This window comes from Pinus tabuliformis, chromosome 8 (genome assembly GCF_031772625.1).
Source record: "Pinus tabuliformis cultivar Carrire ecotype Pingquan chromosome 8, CPIR1, whole genome shotgun sequence".
NCBI lineage: Eukaryota > Viridiplantae > Streptophyta > Pinopsida > Pinales > Pinaceae > Pinus > Pinus tabuliformis.
Window position 1 is genome coordinate 1,289,987,994 of NC_142294.1, and position 16,990 is coordinate 1,290,004,983.

At 41.0% G+C, this 16,990-nt stretch overlaps 2 pseudogenes; one reads left to right on the plus strand and one right to left on the minus strand.

Annotated features, from left to right (window-relative positions):
• Positions 1–6,838: 6,838 nt before the first annotated feature.
• On the plus strand, positions 6,839–7,273 carry LOC149240173 (BIIDXI-like protein At5g11420 pseudogene; annotated as a pseudogene).
• A 2,177-nt stretch (positions 7,274–9,450) lies between these two features.
• LOC149240174 (G-type lectin S-receptor-like serine/threonine-protein kinase At2g19130 pseudogene) lies at positions 9,451–11,938 on the minus strand (annotated as a pseudogene).
• Positions 11,939–16,990: the final 5,052 nt, after the last annotated feature.

The following is a 16,990-nucleotide window of genomic DNA, read 5'->3' on the forward strand; positions in this document are numbered from 1 at the left end:
GACAAGAAGCACCTTTCACCAATGCAAATAACCTAGAACTAAATAATATTGCATTTCTAATTTATGAGCTGATATGCCAACCAGTCTTCAACCAGCAACTAATATACCATGCAATACTCTGAAATAACACCATTCACTGATAAATATGAGCATCATTAACAAGCTGGAAATTGTAGGGCCATTATACAAACTCAATAAAGAAAATACATGGCATTAAGTATAACAGAGGAACCTGATATCATACACAACAATGAACCTTCATTTCAATATTCAACCCCTTGAGGAATATCAGCAGGGATGACTACAGAAATTCGAGCTCTTCATTCCTCAATCTTTAGCCTCTGCCACAGTCCTGAATACGCTACAGGAGTTTACTTGGTGACTGATATACACGCACAGCAACTAGATGTATCTCGGCCTCTTTTTAATCTTAAGCTTCAGCCATTGAGGATAGTTAATGCAATTTGGCCTGGTAATGAAGGTGATACGACCCTCTCAAGCAGCAGAGGAACACGGCCAGCAAGGTAAGGAACTCAGCTACTGGAAAATGGAGAAACTCGGCCCAGGTGTCCCCAGAATATGTTCCCCTGAGATGCCAAACTCGATCCAACTAAGAGCAGCCAACTCGTCTCTCTAGATTGATGTGCACAACATCTTTCTCCCAAGAACTTCAACCCAATGAGAGAGAAACTTAGCCAGCAAGTAAAGTGAAGGAATCTTGTCCCTCTCAACAAAGGAAATCGACCCACAAAGAGTTCAGATTTGAAGGTCACGAACAACCATGAAATGGATGCCTTGACCCTCGGAAATGTAGCTCATCTAATGGGTAATGTGCATCTTTCTTAGGTTAAATGAGACAGAGCAATGGGGCTAACGCTTTAAAAAAACTCCAAGAAAAATATCCTACGAAACTAAAATGAGTCCTCACTATTCCTGAATATGCAGAGCTAGGATAACTGTTGCTTCTCCATGGATCAAAAAGCAATGTTTGTAAGAGAAACAGTCCATGCACAAACAGAGAAAAAAATATAGGTTACATCATCTGTAAGAAATGGTGAAGACAATGTGGTAAAACAGGGGTGTTACTTGGTACTTTTTACTGCAAACTACAGACTGGGGGAGCTTTGTCAAACAAACACCTTAAGGAAGTGGATACTCTCTCTTGAGATGGGCTACAATTTCAAATCTCTTCTTACTCATTTGACATGAGCCCTAATGTCAAAATGGTAGTGAAACATTCAAACTTTTAGGAACATAAGATTGAATTAATTCTCACAGGCTGTGGAGAATACAAACACCGTGCCTAGCATTTTGGCTATCCAACTCTTTCAGGAAATTCACCTTTGCTTGAGGGTTCTGTTGAAAATTGAGTTACATAGACAGAGGTTTCAGTAATAGGGTTGGGTCTTCAGAATATAAACCCATGTCATGATCCATATTTGTCAAGGAGTTGTTGGACTAGCACAAAAATTAACCATATAACCTACAAGCCAATGGCCCTTCTTGTGGAGCTTATCACTGGCAATAATTGATTGATATGCATTGCTTGTAAAGCCCAGTTTACGAAATTCTCTTGTTGTCAGTCTTTTTGTTGTAGCTGATTGGGTAAGGAGAAATTTACTGAACCAAGCAGTGGATCCATTATGCCTGCAGGATTTACTAATTCTCTCATAAAAAACTCATTTGAAAATTCACTATTGCAGGTTACTGCAACATTGACTTTTGTTGCTGCCTGTGCATAAATGGGTACTACTATTCTCATTGGAAATGATTTAATAGAATGTGCCCGGAACCACTGTGCAAAATATGAAACTGCTACAACTATCGAATTCTTGAGTTGGTTCATGGTTTCACCATCATTTTTTTTTTACATTTTGGATGTTGGAAAAGAGGTAATATTTGGTGTGCCTTGTTGAAGAAGTCCATTCACACTTAACACCAGAAGTGTATGCAGCTTGATTTTTCCATGAGAATAAAGCTTTCTGCATCAAGCCAATTACCTTTTTGGGGTAATAATGTCCACTCGAAGTTTTGATATGGAAGACATATTAGAGCTAAGCTAAAGGTTACCTAGATTGTCTAGAGTCCATTTCTATATTAGCAATTTTTTTTTAGGGATCTTGGACATATGTTGATATGCAATATTAAGGGCAGCCCCTTCAGGAACAACAAAAACATCCATATCATTGATTTAGATGCACCATACTTCCAATTGGAAATACCCAATCATATTTTTGTCTATACATAGTTTAAGGTTTAAGTTCTTAATGTTGCTGCAACAACAAACACTCTCCCAAATGTGTGCCCCCCCAGATGTCTGTAAACAACACAAAAATTAACCATATAACCTACAAGCCAATGGCCCTTCTTGTGGAGCTTATCACTGGCAATAATTGAGGGATATGCATTGCTTGTAAAGCCCAGTCTACGAAATTCTCTTGTTGTCAGTCTTTTTGTTGTAGCTGATGGGGTAAGGAGAAATTTACTGAACCAGGTAGTGGATCCATTATGCCTGCAGGATTTACTAATTCTCTCATAAAAAACTCATCTGAAAATTCACTATTGCAGGTTACTGCAACATTGACTTTTGTTGCTGCCTATGCATAAGCGGGTACTACTATTCTCATTGGAAATGATTTAAGAGAATGTGCCCAGAACTCGTCCATGGAAATTCGTGGAGACTCTGAGGGTATGTGCACTTATACGAATCTTACAAGAACAAGTCAAGAGTGAGAAAATTAGTGGGCATTAAAATTGCAGTTTTTGCAAAGTTATGAGTTCCTGACTTTGAACTCAACTACTGTCTAAGAAGCAGACCGTAGTGCAAGAGAGGATTGGCAAAAGAGATATAAGAATGTAGAACAAGCATAGAAGGACCAAAACTTAATTGATAAGACATTGGAGCAGGCAGCATTTCACAGGCATTTGTTTTCAAGCCTACAAGTTGTACGCCAGTTTGCAAAACCTGTTCACTTTCAAAACATTAAGGTTTGTTCTTCTATTTGAAATATAAAAAATATGGAAAACTTTCTGTCATCATCTGCATGTCAAACCATCAAACTCTGTCCATGTCAACTCACTTGCAAGACACACCAACATAACGATTTATATTTATAATGTTATACCAGCTTCATTTTTGCTTTGCAAGAATTAGACAGGGGATTGGCTTAATTTTCAGAGGCAGGAAAAGGAATTAGACTGAAAGAAATCAGACAAACAAACGTAAACAGAGAAGTGAGAAATCATTGTGCAAAATCAGAATTGCTGCTTGTTTTCAAAACGGAAGAAAGATACAATGGTAACTGAATTCAGGTGGTTGTATATGAAAAATAAGGGCACATTGTTGAAGAGTTTAAAATCTCAAGCAGATGTATTAAGCATCAGTTTGTGAATAATATCTTTATCTGGGTAGACAAAACAGTAAAAAAGTCATTTCAGTTGTGCTATAATAGTAACTTAGAAAGTAGTATCAAGATATGAAACTAGGTGATAGTCCTGGTTTATATATATATAGATATATATATATATATATATATATATATATATATATATATATATATATATATATATATATATATAACAACGAAAAATCCTCTAACAACAGTAAAGTTAAATTGCCAATCAAACAGGAATAAAGTTTAAATAATCAAGAAAGCATATATATAACTGAATGAATTCAATTGGGAATTAATTTTGAATCAATTTTTTTTTTCCTTGAGAAAAAGTTGTATATATATTATTATAGCAGAAAGATAAACTGTACATTCTGTAGAGATAGACTATATATTCGGTTTAGTAGGGGCTTTGCCGAATAGCTTACAAATACAAAAATAAATTCTGATAGTATTTTGCAGGATATAACTATTTCTGTAGATTGTTCATAGTTGCATAGTGATATTCAGGCAATTATTATAAACAGAAAGCAAAATACCTTGCCATGAGATAGAAAAGATGATCGAGATCTTGAAGCATACCAGATTTTTGGCAACACTATATGCCCGACATTGTGAAGGGATGGAAATAGTATGTAATGGAATCTACAGAGATGCTCAGATGCCACATACCGCATGTAGATTGCAAACCTTTTTTTGATAGTTCATTCGCCTCCTCGTTTTGCAAACGCTTTATGTGTGTGATAGGGAAGAGAGAAGGCTTCCATAGTGCTGCAATCCTGTTCATCCATCCAGAAAGGCTGTCATTTTTTATAGATTGTTTTCCAATCACGTGCTCTATAATGATTTTGGAGTCACCATAGATTTGGATTGGGCCAATATCCAAAAAAGTGCAGAAAATGAGAAGACCGTGGAGAGCCATGGCCTCAGCTCTGTTGTTAGTCCCCCGTCCACCGTTCCAATAGATATAATACTGCAGGTCCTTTGCAATATAAATGTATACACCGCAAGCACAAATGCCATCTTCAGATGCACCATCGAAATGTGCCCGAGGGATGGAGAGCTGTAAAGTTGTTGAAGAAAAATGCTGAGATTGAATATGATGGGAAATATTTGGAAGGATTGTTAAATAAAAGGGGATAATTTTGTCATATAAATGCCCAAAATCCTCCTTGCCATTTTGAAATATCCTTTTATTTCTCCACTTCCAGACGAACCAGAAAACAATAAGCGGAATAGGCCTCCATTCGATTTTCTGGGAACTCCACCATTGAAGAGCATCCATTATAGAGGAGTGTGATATGACAGAAAAACCGAAATGTGAAGCCAAACGATTCCATAGGATCTGTGTGATGTGGCAGTTGAGAAAAATATGCATGTTGTCTTCTGTATCTGATAGACAGATTGAGCATCTGGCTGGCCCGTGCCAGTTCCTTTTCTGCAGATTAGTCCAAGTGAGATTTTTATTATGAAATAATAGCCATAAATTATAAGACTCTGTATCTGCTCTATGGCTAATGTACAATTGCAGCTTTATCATACTCCTATGACAAAATTGTGTTGTGCGCATACAACAACAGGAGCAGTGAGCTGCTACTGCAGGATTGTTAGAGGTACACTTATCATCAAAAATATAAAAAGTTTCTCCAAGTACTAGTTCGTTTTGAATGACAGGATCACCGCCAACAATGCTCTGAGATGAATTTCCATACAAGTCCCAAGCTTTATCAATCAAATCGGATGCCACAGCCATCGAAAACAAGTAATGATGCAGAGTCTTGGCAGAAGTGCTGGAAGATTGTTGATGTTGAGATTGTGCTGCAGGGACCACAGCCTCTGAGCATTGATCTAGTTCACCTCTTGGCTGCAACTCTTTCCAATTGACAACTTCGAAGCTGGCACTGCACTTTTCTTCTGTGAATGGAAGCTCCTGGATGGAGGAGACATTACTAATGTCTGAATTTAGTAATGTCTTCAATTTGCATTTAAGCTCCTGGATGGAGGAGACATTTCTGCAAACAAAGCCCTTCATTATTTCTAATTATGGTTAAATACCTACTAGTCACTTCTATCACATTGGTTAGGCAGAGATTAATGATGCATTTAATACTTTGCTTGTTTCGATCTATTTTGGAATTATTCCTATTATACCTAGAATGGGGAAATAGGCAGGGAATTGGGATGTTTGAAATGGGGTGGGTTTTGAAGTGCCACTTTCAAAATTTCAGAAATGGGAAATTGCATGTGTTATCATGTTCTCCAAAAGGGAAATAGGTTGATTTACCTAGAAAATAAATAAACTGCTTTAGTGTCAAAGAAGATGTTAGAACCCCCAACCAAACTAACATAAATAGAACTTACGCAAGGAGTTATAATAATATTCTTTGCCTACCTACTCTTGAACGACATTTTCCCTAACTATCATGCCCTGAGTCTGTTCCTGTCCTTGAAGAATTTGTTGAAAAGGTTCACAGTAAGGATAACTTAGAAAATATTTGTTGAATGTAACGTGTTGATAGCCATCTGTTGTGACTGATGAGAAGGGGCAATGAAATGAAATCAATATGATCTTAATTGTCAATGAAGCAAGGTCATTTGGATTGGATTATTATATAATTTGTCATCTATCTTGGTAGTTTCTGGGTGGAAAAATTGGAGGAATTGGCTTCCAGGACCCATTTTAGTGGCATGTCCTGATTTGGAGAAAGATGCAAGTGGATATGCTATTGGAGTGGTCTTGATGGCAGGGGGTAAGTCGGTATGCTATCATTCTAATATGTATCATAGGGGTTGGGGGGGTTGTCCTGAACTACCTTACATATGATAAGGAACTCTATGTGACATCCAGTTTAAAATTATGGAAATTATGTTCTTAGACTGGTTAATTTCATAGTGTCGACCATTCTCTGATTAGGTTTGAGCAAGGAACGGTTTTAACGGTGGGCTCTGAAGTACTTAATGCCCACGTCGGAACAGTATCAGTATGGAGTCTCTCACAACGCTTGGTTGATAAAGATGGATGAAAAGTGAGGGTTGGGTCCTCTCTGAATGCTTGTCATCTCAATGTCGGAGAAAATCGGTGGAGGAAGTGCTATCAATCCTCGTTGGGCCAACCAGCCACGTCGTTCCCTTCTTCCAACTCCCTAGTCCCTTCTTCTTTTCATGGATCCACACTCTATAAAAGCCCACGTCAGGCTTCTGTAAACACCAGTGTTAGTCTGTCAGTTCTGAAATTACGATGAGCTTGGATGGGATTTTGTGTCAAGATGTCCAGAGGAGGACTCTCTATTGGTTTTCTACGTTGTATTTTTCATATTTTGGGGCTCTTATGGGTCGTGGAACATAATTTAGCAGCACCCATTAGAAATGGTAAGAATTTAATGCATGTTTCCCTGTTTCTGAGATTACTAATACTAGATTGAATTGATGGATGAACTGTTGCCATAATGTATATATCCGCAGGTTTGTTGCCGAATGGGGACTTCGAGTATGCCCCGAAGCCCTCCGCCATGAACGACACAGTGGTCATCGGCAAGAATTCTATTCCCTTCTGGCAGATCGGGGGTTTCGTGGAGTACATATCCTCCGGGCAAAAGCAAGGCGATATGCTGCTCATAGTTCCAAATGGAGTTCACGCTGCGAGGCTTGGAAACGAGGCACAACTGACCCAAAGAATCGAGGTAAAGAAAGGGTCCTACTATTCTCTCACCTTCAGCGTTGCTCGAACCTGCGCCCAAATGGAGACCTTGAATGTATCTGTTCCGCCAGACGCTGGGGAGCTGCCAATGCAGATGATTTATAGCAGCACGGGGTGGGATTCGTATGCATGGGCCTTTCGATTGCCGGCCAAAATGGTGGATGTCATTGTTCACAGAGTATAATTTACCTTACGCCTGGGGCACAACCTGTCACGCCCCTACACCTGTGGTAGTCTTCCAACTGCTTATAGCGAAGTGCGGCACCACCGAACGCTTTCTTTTCACCAATACTAACATTCGTGGACTACGCCTACTTTCACATTAACATTACTTAGCTTGTGTTTCGCAACCAAGTAAACATGCAATTATCCTTTATACTTAATGAAGCCCATACTCATTCATTATCATCATGCAATTATAACAAGAACATCAACAATTGCAACAAGTATAAAGGGGAGGGGCAACTCCCCGTAATGTGAGTCTGCGCGACAATTTATTAAGAATATCAGTTTACAATAAACAAGTGTTTCTTGGCCGAAACAAGTCTCACACTTAACCGAATAATACAAAGAGAGGCAACATTGCCTTTTACAACAGTCTTGTGCACCTCTTGCACAAAGGACGGTGCTCACCCGAGCCACCTAAAATCCTATGCCAAGTCTTACACCAAAACCGCACCTTAGAATCCACCCCGGGCACACTTGCCCAACCTTCGACTTAATTCCAAGTTCACCTTCCAAGTGTGCAACCCCTTAAGAGCTGAGCGCATGAGATATGCGCATCTCTCTTCTTAATCTGCGCACTTCTCTTGAACTCTACGAAGATGTGTGAGATTCGTTGATGATTATGAGCTCTCATGCTCCACTCATATATATGCTTCTTAACTTAGTTTCATATGTGGGTGGTAGCCCCTTGGCCGACCCCCAAACCATACATAATGTGCCCCCATAAGGGCCTTTACCAAGTTGGCTTGCCCTCACTGCAAGCTCCTTCCAAGTCGTTATATAAAGGTTCAACACTTAGTCACATTCTTAAAGTGTCGCTGGTTTCGTCACACATGACTCTTGTAAACGTCGCATTTCTGTGTCGCCGCGCCCGCCCGTCGTGCAGCCCTCGCCCGCCCGTCGTGCAGCTCGCGCCCACTTCATGCGCCCGCACCCACCCGTGCCCCCGCGCACCCGTCGACCGCCTGTGCGCCCGCGCGCCCGTCGACTAGCCCGGCGCGCAACCGCGCCCGCACTCGGGTAGAACTCGAGGACCTTACACAACCTGTTGGGATTCAACACCATGAGCAGACCTGTGAGGTGAGCCAGCACCGTGAGAAGGAGAAACGAATGCTCGAGAGGGTTGCAGAGGACCTGTTCCGGGAGCACGAATGGAGCAAATGAATGTTTGGTGCGAGGGATCGTTTGAAAATGGGCGGGCGTTGGTTTGAAAATGCGTCAGCACAGCAGGTGCCAGCTCGGAGGTGGTGGGTCACCCGTTTTCAGAAAAGGTTGCCATCGAGCTCCCAGAGAAACGATGGATGCCATGGACATGTATGTATGGTGAGGCCACTATTGGGTGCATTAAAGGTGGAGACAAAATACAAAGGAGTCATCTACCGATGCGGAGGAATTGCTCAAAATACACGGTAATAAGGTAATGAAGTTGAGGAAAGATGGAGGAGACAAAATACAAAGGAGTTATTTAGGGATGCGGAGGAATTGCCCAACCGGTTAAAAGTGGCTGGAATTTGGGTAAAAAATTTCAAAAAAAATTGTAAAGGCAATTTTTGAATTGTGTTTTTCACGGTTAAAAGTGGCTGGAATTTGGGTAAAAAAATTTCAAAAAAAATTGTAGAGGCAATTTTTGAATCGTGTTTTTGATGGTGGAAATGGATTCAGCACCATCAAAAACGTCTAGGACACCTAAAATTTTGAAGTTTAACAACTATAGCTTGAAATGGATTCAACACCATCAAAAACGTCTAGGACACCTAAAATTTTAAAGTTTAACAACTATAACTTGAATTTACAAAAATCCTTGACGGATTTTATCTAAATATGAATTTCCTTCCTCTGGCTGGTTAGACTATGGCAAATACAAAATTCATATGCAAATTTATGAGTTGCGGTGCAAATACAAGATTCATATGCAAATTTATGAGTTGCGGTTTTTTATTGATCACACAAAACATGATATTCACAAAATTCACACACAAATCCATGAGCTCCGGTTCTTTTATTGATCACACAAAACATCATATTCACAAAATTCACACACAAATCCATGAGCTGCTGCGCTTTAATTGATTACACAAAACATGATACTTCCAATGAATTATGCGAAGGGTATTTATCTTTTCAAACTAGTGACTTACCTAAAGTATCTTGACATGCACTCACATCACACGAAACATGATACTCACAATAAATTGAGTGAAAATTATTTATCCTTTCTGAACTAGTAACTTGCCTAAAATATCTTAACATACAACCACACACTAAAAATTGTCTCTCATTTAACTAGAGTTAACTAAAAAATCAAATACTCAATCACTCACTTACTTAACTAACTCTCCCTATTTAGAAAACTCGAATAATTATCTTATTTTAGCCGTTACGTGCATTACCAGAAGCATCTTTATCCCACAAGAAAAGCACGAGACTGTCAGGTTTTAAGGCAAAGGTTTGCAGAGATAGGGGAATTGGGGGGTGAGGGGGCACGTCTACAATATTTTCCAATACCTGCAGCGCTTGACTCATCGATGGTCTCGCATCTTCGTCATCCTGGATGCACCATCCCGCAATGATGGCAGCCCTTTTGACCTCCTCTGCGTCTGCATCGTTAATCAATTTCTTGTCAAGCACGTCCATGGCGTTTCCGCCGTTGATCTGAGTTGCAGCCCATGCCGGAAAGAACACCTGATCGCTCGATTCTGAGTCCACGTCCATGTTTCTCCGCCCTGCAATTATTTCTAGCAATGTCATGCCGAAGCTGTAGACGTCGGCCTTTATAGTGATTGGTAGGCCGGAGAGCCACTCTGGGGCCAAGTAACCTCTGGTTCCTCTAATGGTTATCAGCACCTTACTATGCTCTCTGCCCAAAAGCTTTGCCAGCCCGAAATCAACCACCTTGGGGCAGAAATTGGAATCCAGAAGGATGTTTTCCGGTTTGATGTCGCAGTGGATAATACAGTCCCTGGACTCCTCATGCAAGTACATGATTGCTCGGGCAGTCCCCACCGCGATGCTGAAGCGCGTTTTCCAGTCCAGCACCTTGTTTTGAATCCCATCATCATCGCTCTGGCTTTTGTGGAGTAAGCAGTTGAGTGAGCCAATGGGCATGTATTCGTAGACCAACAGTCTTCTGGAACCTTCGCTGCAAAATCCCCGCAACCTAACCAAATTTACATGCTGGATAACTCCGATGGTGCTCACCTCCATGCGGAATTGCTTCTCTCCTTGGTTAACCCCCTCCAACTTCTTAACAGCCACGACTGAGCTGTCTGGTAGAGTTCCCTTGAAGACGGAGCCGAAGCCTCCACCACCAAGACGCTCGGAAAAATTCTTCGTTGCAATCTGCAGCTCTCTGTAACTGAATACAGTAAGTGCAACCGGCGTATATTCTTTTGCAGACAAATCAGGGCGCCTACACCACCAGACAAATAGAAGCAGAATGGCCAGAATAGCACCAAGTCCGCCCACCACGCCACCTACTACGCCAGCCAGAGCCACCTTTGTGTTGGCATTATAGTTTTGGGTCAAATCCGAGGCATCTAACCTTAAAAAGAGAAATATCCCATTGGGGGTACCATAGATATCGAGCAGTTCACCAAACCACATTACACATGTCTGCGAAGAGCCGTTAGCAAGGAAGGCATATGCAGTGCACGAACAATTGCTGAGACAGGCCGCCTTGCACTGCCGTTTCCCTTTGTATGGAACCCCTTCAGGGGGCGTAGATTTGCCACTCAACTCTACAAATCCATCGGTGGTGGTCTCATTTCTAGCGTGGATGCATAGTAACGGCGTCTTCCGAACACAGCCGCTCGACCACTTCTGAGACTCCCATGCATGGCTGTCTTCAGGGACAAAGCCGGTCACGCAGCTGCAGGCCTGGAGATTGTCATTGTTACATGATCCATAAGCACCGCATAGGGCATACACCTTACACTGATCCCTGGGTTGTGCCCAGAACATGCTCCATTTGTTATCTCCGAGCATAATGTACACTCGAAATTGTCCCTCCTCTTCCACGACAAAACGTGACAGATAGGATGGAATGTGGGGTTTCACAGTAACAGTGAAATACTTGCACGAACCGTTATGGAAAAAATTGAAATCATAGATGAAATTATGCGTCATATCGGGCATTTCGCTGAAGATTTGGCCATTCCAGACACCGCTTTCCCAATACTTAATTCGATTCTTCCACAACAAAACGTATTGGTTGGATCCTTTAGGATCCATTTGAAGGGAGAAGCGCCCAGGACTCGGGTCCCAAGGGCTCCGCCACGACGTCACAACCTGGCTCATACTAACGTTCATCCCTGGTAACCATGTATTTCCGGGATGGTCGAAGCTCTGCCAGATGATATCAGAGCTACTCTTGGAACTCAGCACAACCAAGTTACCAGAGTCCATTATCACAGCAGAAGAAGGTTTCTTCATGTTTCCTTTCGTGGACCACAGGATGGATCCCCCATAAGACAGGAGGAGACTACCGTCCATTGTGAGATTGAAAACGCCTGAGTTGTTCTGCAGTGGCTGCTCTCTGTTGGCCACCCAAACAATTTTCTGTGGTGAGGCAGTGGCATACCAAATACCCACATACCAATTTTTAACATTGTTTTTGTTGTTGAGGAGATTGAAGATCCCAAAGTGAACTTCCCGCCCTTAGAAATGCGGGTCTCAATTCCTGTCAAAGAGGCCCCTAGCACAATGTTGTTTGAAGCTACGTCAGCGACATAACCCCATTTTATGTGAAGTAGGAGAACTAAGAAGAAACAAAAAGAAGACAGAACCTGTGAGACTGGGTGTTTCTCTATCATCGAAATTCTGGTAGCCATTATGAAATCAATAAGCTGCCTTGTGTTTGGTATTTTTGATGCAGAAAATACACAAAACCAAGATTCAAACACACAGAGGCAATGCTCTGTTTTACTTTACTCCAGGATCTTTTTGTGCACAGGAAGACTTAAAAAAAAATTTCACTGAGAGACAGAGTATTTCACCACCATAAAAAAACATTTCTATTAAAAAACTGATACAAACTTCATCCTCTTTTACTGAGAGGGATTTACCACTGTAAAATCCTTTTTACATTCACTGCTGTGAAAAACAACTTACTGCTGTAATAAAAATTTACATATGCATTCAAAAATGCGCTCCACCATTTTCTTTATGCACTGCTGTGCAAAACCACACATGGTTTTTCTTACACCTCTGTTTTACAAAAATGCCACACAAAACATTGCAAACCTGTTCTTGTCTTTTTACACACTGCTGTGCATACATCCACTGGTTCTCTCTCGCTGCTGCGAACACCAGTTACAATTTTCCTCCCGTGTGCAACAACCATATAATATGGAACACACTTCACTTGTTATATGTTTGATTACAAAATGGTCAACGCAATAATAATATAAAAAAATTACGTACCCATATCCCATACAAAACTTAGTTAATGAGCATATGCACCCATACCTCCGATTAAAAACATTAACACTTTACTTACCCATATGACAGTCTATTAATAAAACGTATGGTCAACAAAACTTAGATTTACTCCACGCTATGAATTTAATGCAGGTTCGTATGCAGCTCCAGGTGATCAACGACGGAGAACACGAGAGCAAATCCAACGGTGGACAACAATATCGAAAACCCATTTTCTGCTGAACATTAGCACCCGAGAAACTTACGTTGGCTTACGTCAGGGGTGAACCACGTGTCAGCTCCATATTTTCTCGGGTTCGAACAGACGGAAAATCCCTTTGCCGGAAATCGACCCGAGAACTCTCCGGCGAACGGTTTCTGGCTTGGTGAACAGTTGCGTTGAAATTACAAATTTAACACTCCCCTTTAATTTCAACAGCTGGGCATTCGGTCATACCCAGACACTTTCTCAAAAATTCAAAGCTTTTCTGATCCAATGGCTTTGTCAAGATGTCTGCAACCTGTTCTTGAGTCCTGCAATGTTCTAGGACAATTTCTCCATTGTTCACCAATTCTCTGATGTAGTGAAACCTTGTATCAATGTGTTTCGTTCTCTTATGAAACACTGAATTATTTGACAATGCAATAGCTGAGCTATTGTCACAAAAGATCACTGTCGCTTTTGCCTGCTCTAGGCCTAAGCTTCTCAACATTCTTCTCATCCACACTGCTTGACATGCTGCTGCTGTAGCTGCCACATATTCAGCCTCTGTTGTAGACAATGCTACAATGGACTGCTTCTTAGAAGCCCATGAAATGGCTCCTGAACCCATATGAAAAACATAACCGGAAGTGCTCTTCCGATCATCTACACTTCCAGCCCAATCGCTATCTGTGTATCCAACCAAATCTGAATGTTCTGAGACATGATATAAAATTCCAAACATTTTGGTACCTTTGACATACCTCAAAATTCTCTTTGCTGCCTGCCAATGTGCCTCCTTTGGCCTCTCCATGAACCTGGAAATTAAACTAACAGCATACATTAAATCAGGCCTAGTTGCTGTTAAATACATAAGGCTGCCCACAATGCTTTTGTACAGGCTAGGATCAAAATCCTTGCTGCTGTCCTCTCTGCTGAGTTTTAATCCCATCACTGTGGGAGTGATTGCTGCCTTGCATTCTTCCATCTTAAATCTGCCCAAAACTTGATTTACATATCTTGCTTGAGATATAAAAATTCCTTTTTCATTTTGATCTACTTCTATGCCTAAGAAGTATCTCAAGAAACCCATGTCAGTCATTTCAAATTCATCCTTCATGACTGATTTAAAATTCTCAATAAGATAAATATCATTTCCAGTGAAAATAACATCATCTACATACAAGACAACAATTAAAATTTTACCATCCTTTTCCTTGATGTAGACTGTGGGTTCTCCTTCACATTTGTCAAATTCATTATCCAATAGATATGAATCTATCCTGCTGTACCATGCTCTTGGCGCTTGCTTCAGCCCATAAAGAGCTTTCTTCAATTTCCACACTTTGTGCTCTTCACCTTTCTTCTCATATCCGAGAGGCTGTTCCACATAAACCTCTTCCTTTAACACTCCATTTAGGAATGCTGACTTCACGTCCATTTGGTAGACTTTCCATTTGTTTTGAGCTGCTATGGACAACACTGCTCTCACGGTTTCCATTCTTGCAACCGGTGCGAAAGTCTCCTCATAATCTCTCCCATACTGCTGCTTGTACCCTTTGACCACCAGCCTTGCCTTGTGCCTTTCTATCTTGCCTTCAGCATTGCTCTTGGTCTTATAGACCCATTTCACACCAATGACTTCTTTGCATTTTGGTAACTCAACCAAATCCCATGTTTTGTTTCTCTCTATGGCATTGATCTCCTCATCCATAGCTTCTATCCATTTCTTATCTTTAATTGCATCTTCGAAATGAATAGGATCATCAACATGGCAATACAAGGCAAATAAGGAATTCATTCCTTCATCATAAATGTCACTTAGATTTCTAAATTTCTTACCTCTTTCACTTGGTGTGCAAGTGCTTGAAGATGCACTTGAATTTCCTCCTTGTGGTGTGCTTGGAGAAACACTCTCATTGATCCTCAATGGTGTCCCTTGCTGTCCTTGTGTTGGCGCTGCTGTTTGGGGATGCATTTCAGCCACCTCCTCATCATCTTCATCATGAGACAAACAGTTCTTGACATTCACTGTTTTCTCTATGCTTCCATCCCAAGCTTCTTCCTCAATGAATTGAACATCCCTGCTTACAAAGAACTTCTTGGTAGATGGGATGTACAGCTTGTAGGCTTTGGATTCATCACTGTATCCAATGAAGATGTATTTCTCCCCTTTACTGTCCAACTTCCTCCTTAGCTGATCTGGTATGTGTGCATAGGCCACACACCCAAAAACTCTCATGTGGGTGACTCCTTGCTTTCTCCCACTCCATGCCTCTTCTGGCACTTTGTTCAAGACTGCTTTTGTAGGACACCTGTTCAATATATAAACTGCACAATGTACAGCTTCAGCCTAATACTCATTTGGAAAATGCTTTGCCTTCAACATGCTCCTTGCCATCTCCATGATGGTTCTGTTTTTCCTTTCAGCAACTCCATTTTGCTGCGGAGTGTACCGAGTTGTGAACTATTTATGTATTCCATTTTCTCTACAAAACTTTAGGAATTCATTTGAGATATACTCACCTCCTCTATCGGTTCTCAATACTTTTATATGCAGTCCGCTTTGGTTTTCCACAAATGCCTTGAAGTTTTGGAATTTCTCAAACACTTCACTTTTGTTTTTAAGGAAATATATCCAAGTCTTTCTTGTAAAGTCATCAATGAATGTTAGGAAATATTGGCTGCCTGCTAATGATGGAGTTTGCATTGGTCCACACAAATCTGAGTGGATAATCTCTAAGGGTGTCTTTTCCCTTATGCTTTTCCCTGATGGAAAACTTTCTCTATGTTGTTTGCCCAATATACAACCTTCACAAAGGTTGTCCGGCTTCTCTATCAATGGTAATCCCTTTACCATTCCTTTTCTGCTCAATAAGTTTAGACCTCCAAAATTTAGATGCCCGAATCTCAAGTGCCATAACCAGTTCTCATCATTTGGCACGCTTTGGAAGGCCTCTTGGGTGACTGCTGCCATTTCCTTCTTGTTCTTCAAGTCTGCCCTGATCCGGAGAGGGAACATCCTGTTCCTTGTCATCTTCACTTCAGCAATGCATCTTTTGCTGGGTGGTATATCTATGATGGTGCACACATCATTTACAAAGTAAACATTGTAACCCTTTTGGACAAGCTGTCCAACACTCAAGAGGTTACATCTCATTCCGGGGACATAGTAGACATCTGCTATGGTTTTCCTTTCTCCTTGTTTTGTAAATATTTTTACCTCTCCTTTTCCGATAACAGACACTTTACTATCAGTTCCTAGTGTGACTTCTGACTTCAAATTCTGATTTAAGGCTGAAAAGAGGGCTATATTCCCTGTCATATGGTTGCTGCAACCTGAGTCTAAAAACCATATGTCCTCACTATTTGTTTCAGCCATGTTACAGGCTAACAACACATTATTTTGACTGTTGTTTTCTCTTGTAACATTTTCATTTTGTCTATTGTTCATATCATGTTGTTTCTTTCTACAATCACTTGCATAATGTCCATACTTTTTGCAATAATAGCATTGAACATTAGATTTATCATACCTTTGTCCTTGAGCATGATACTGTTCTCTTTGTTGGCTGCTGCCTTGGCCTTGGTTCTGATTTTGATTGCTGCCTCTTCCTTGTGCATTTGCTGGGCTGTTCCTTCCACCTCTATTCTGGGTTCTGCCTCTTCCTCTTCGGTTTCCTCTGCCTTGACCTCTTCCTCTTCCAAAGGACATCTGGGTCTTGAAGGCTTGCTCAAGAGATGAGTTTTCATTCCTACTCAACCTCTGCTCATGTGTTATCAGTGATGCATGTAGCTCATCAACTGAATAGTTTGAGAGATCCTTTGTCTCTTCAATGGTGGTGACTATGGCATCAAACCTTGAGGGTAAGACCCTCAATATTTTCTCCACTATCCTTCTATCTTCAATGGTTTCTCCATGGGTTCTCATTTGTGTGATTACACCAATCACATGAGTGAAGAATGAGTCAATGTTATCTGACTCCTTCATGTTCAGATTCTCAAAATCCTTCCTCAGCAATTGTAGTTTTGCTGTCTTCACTCTCTCCATGCCTT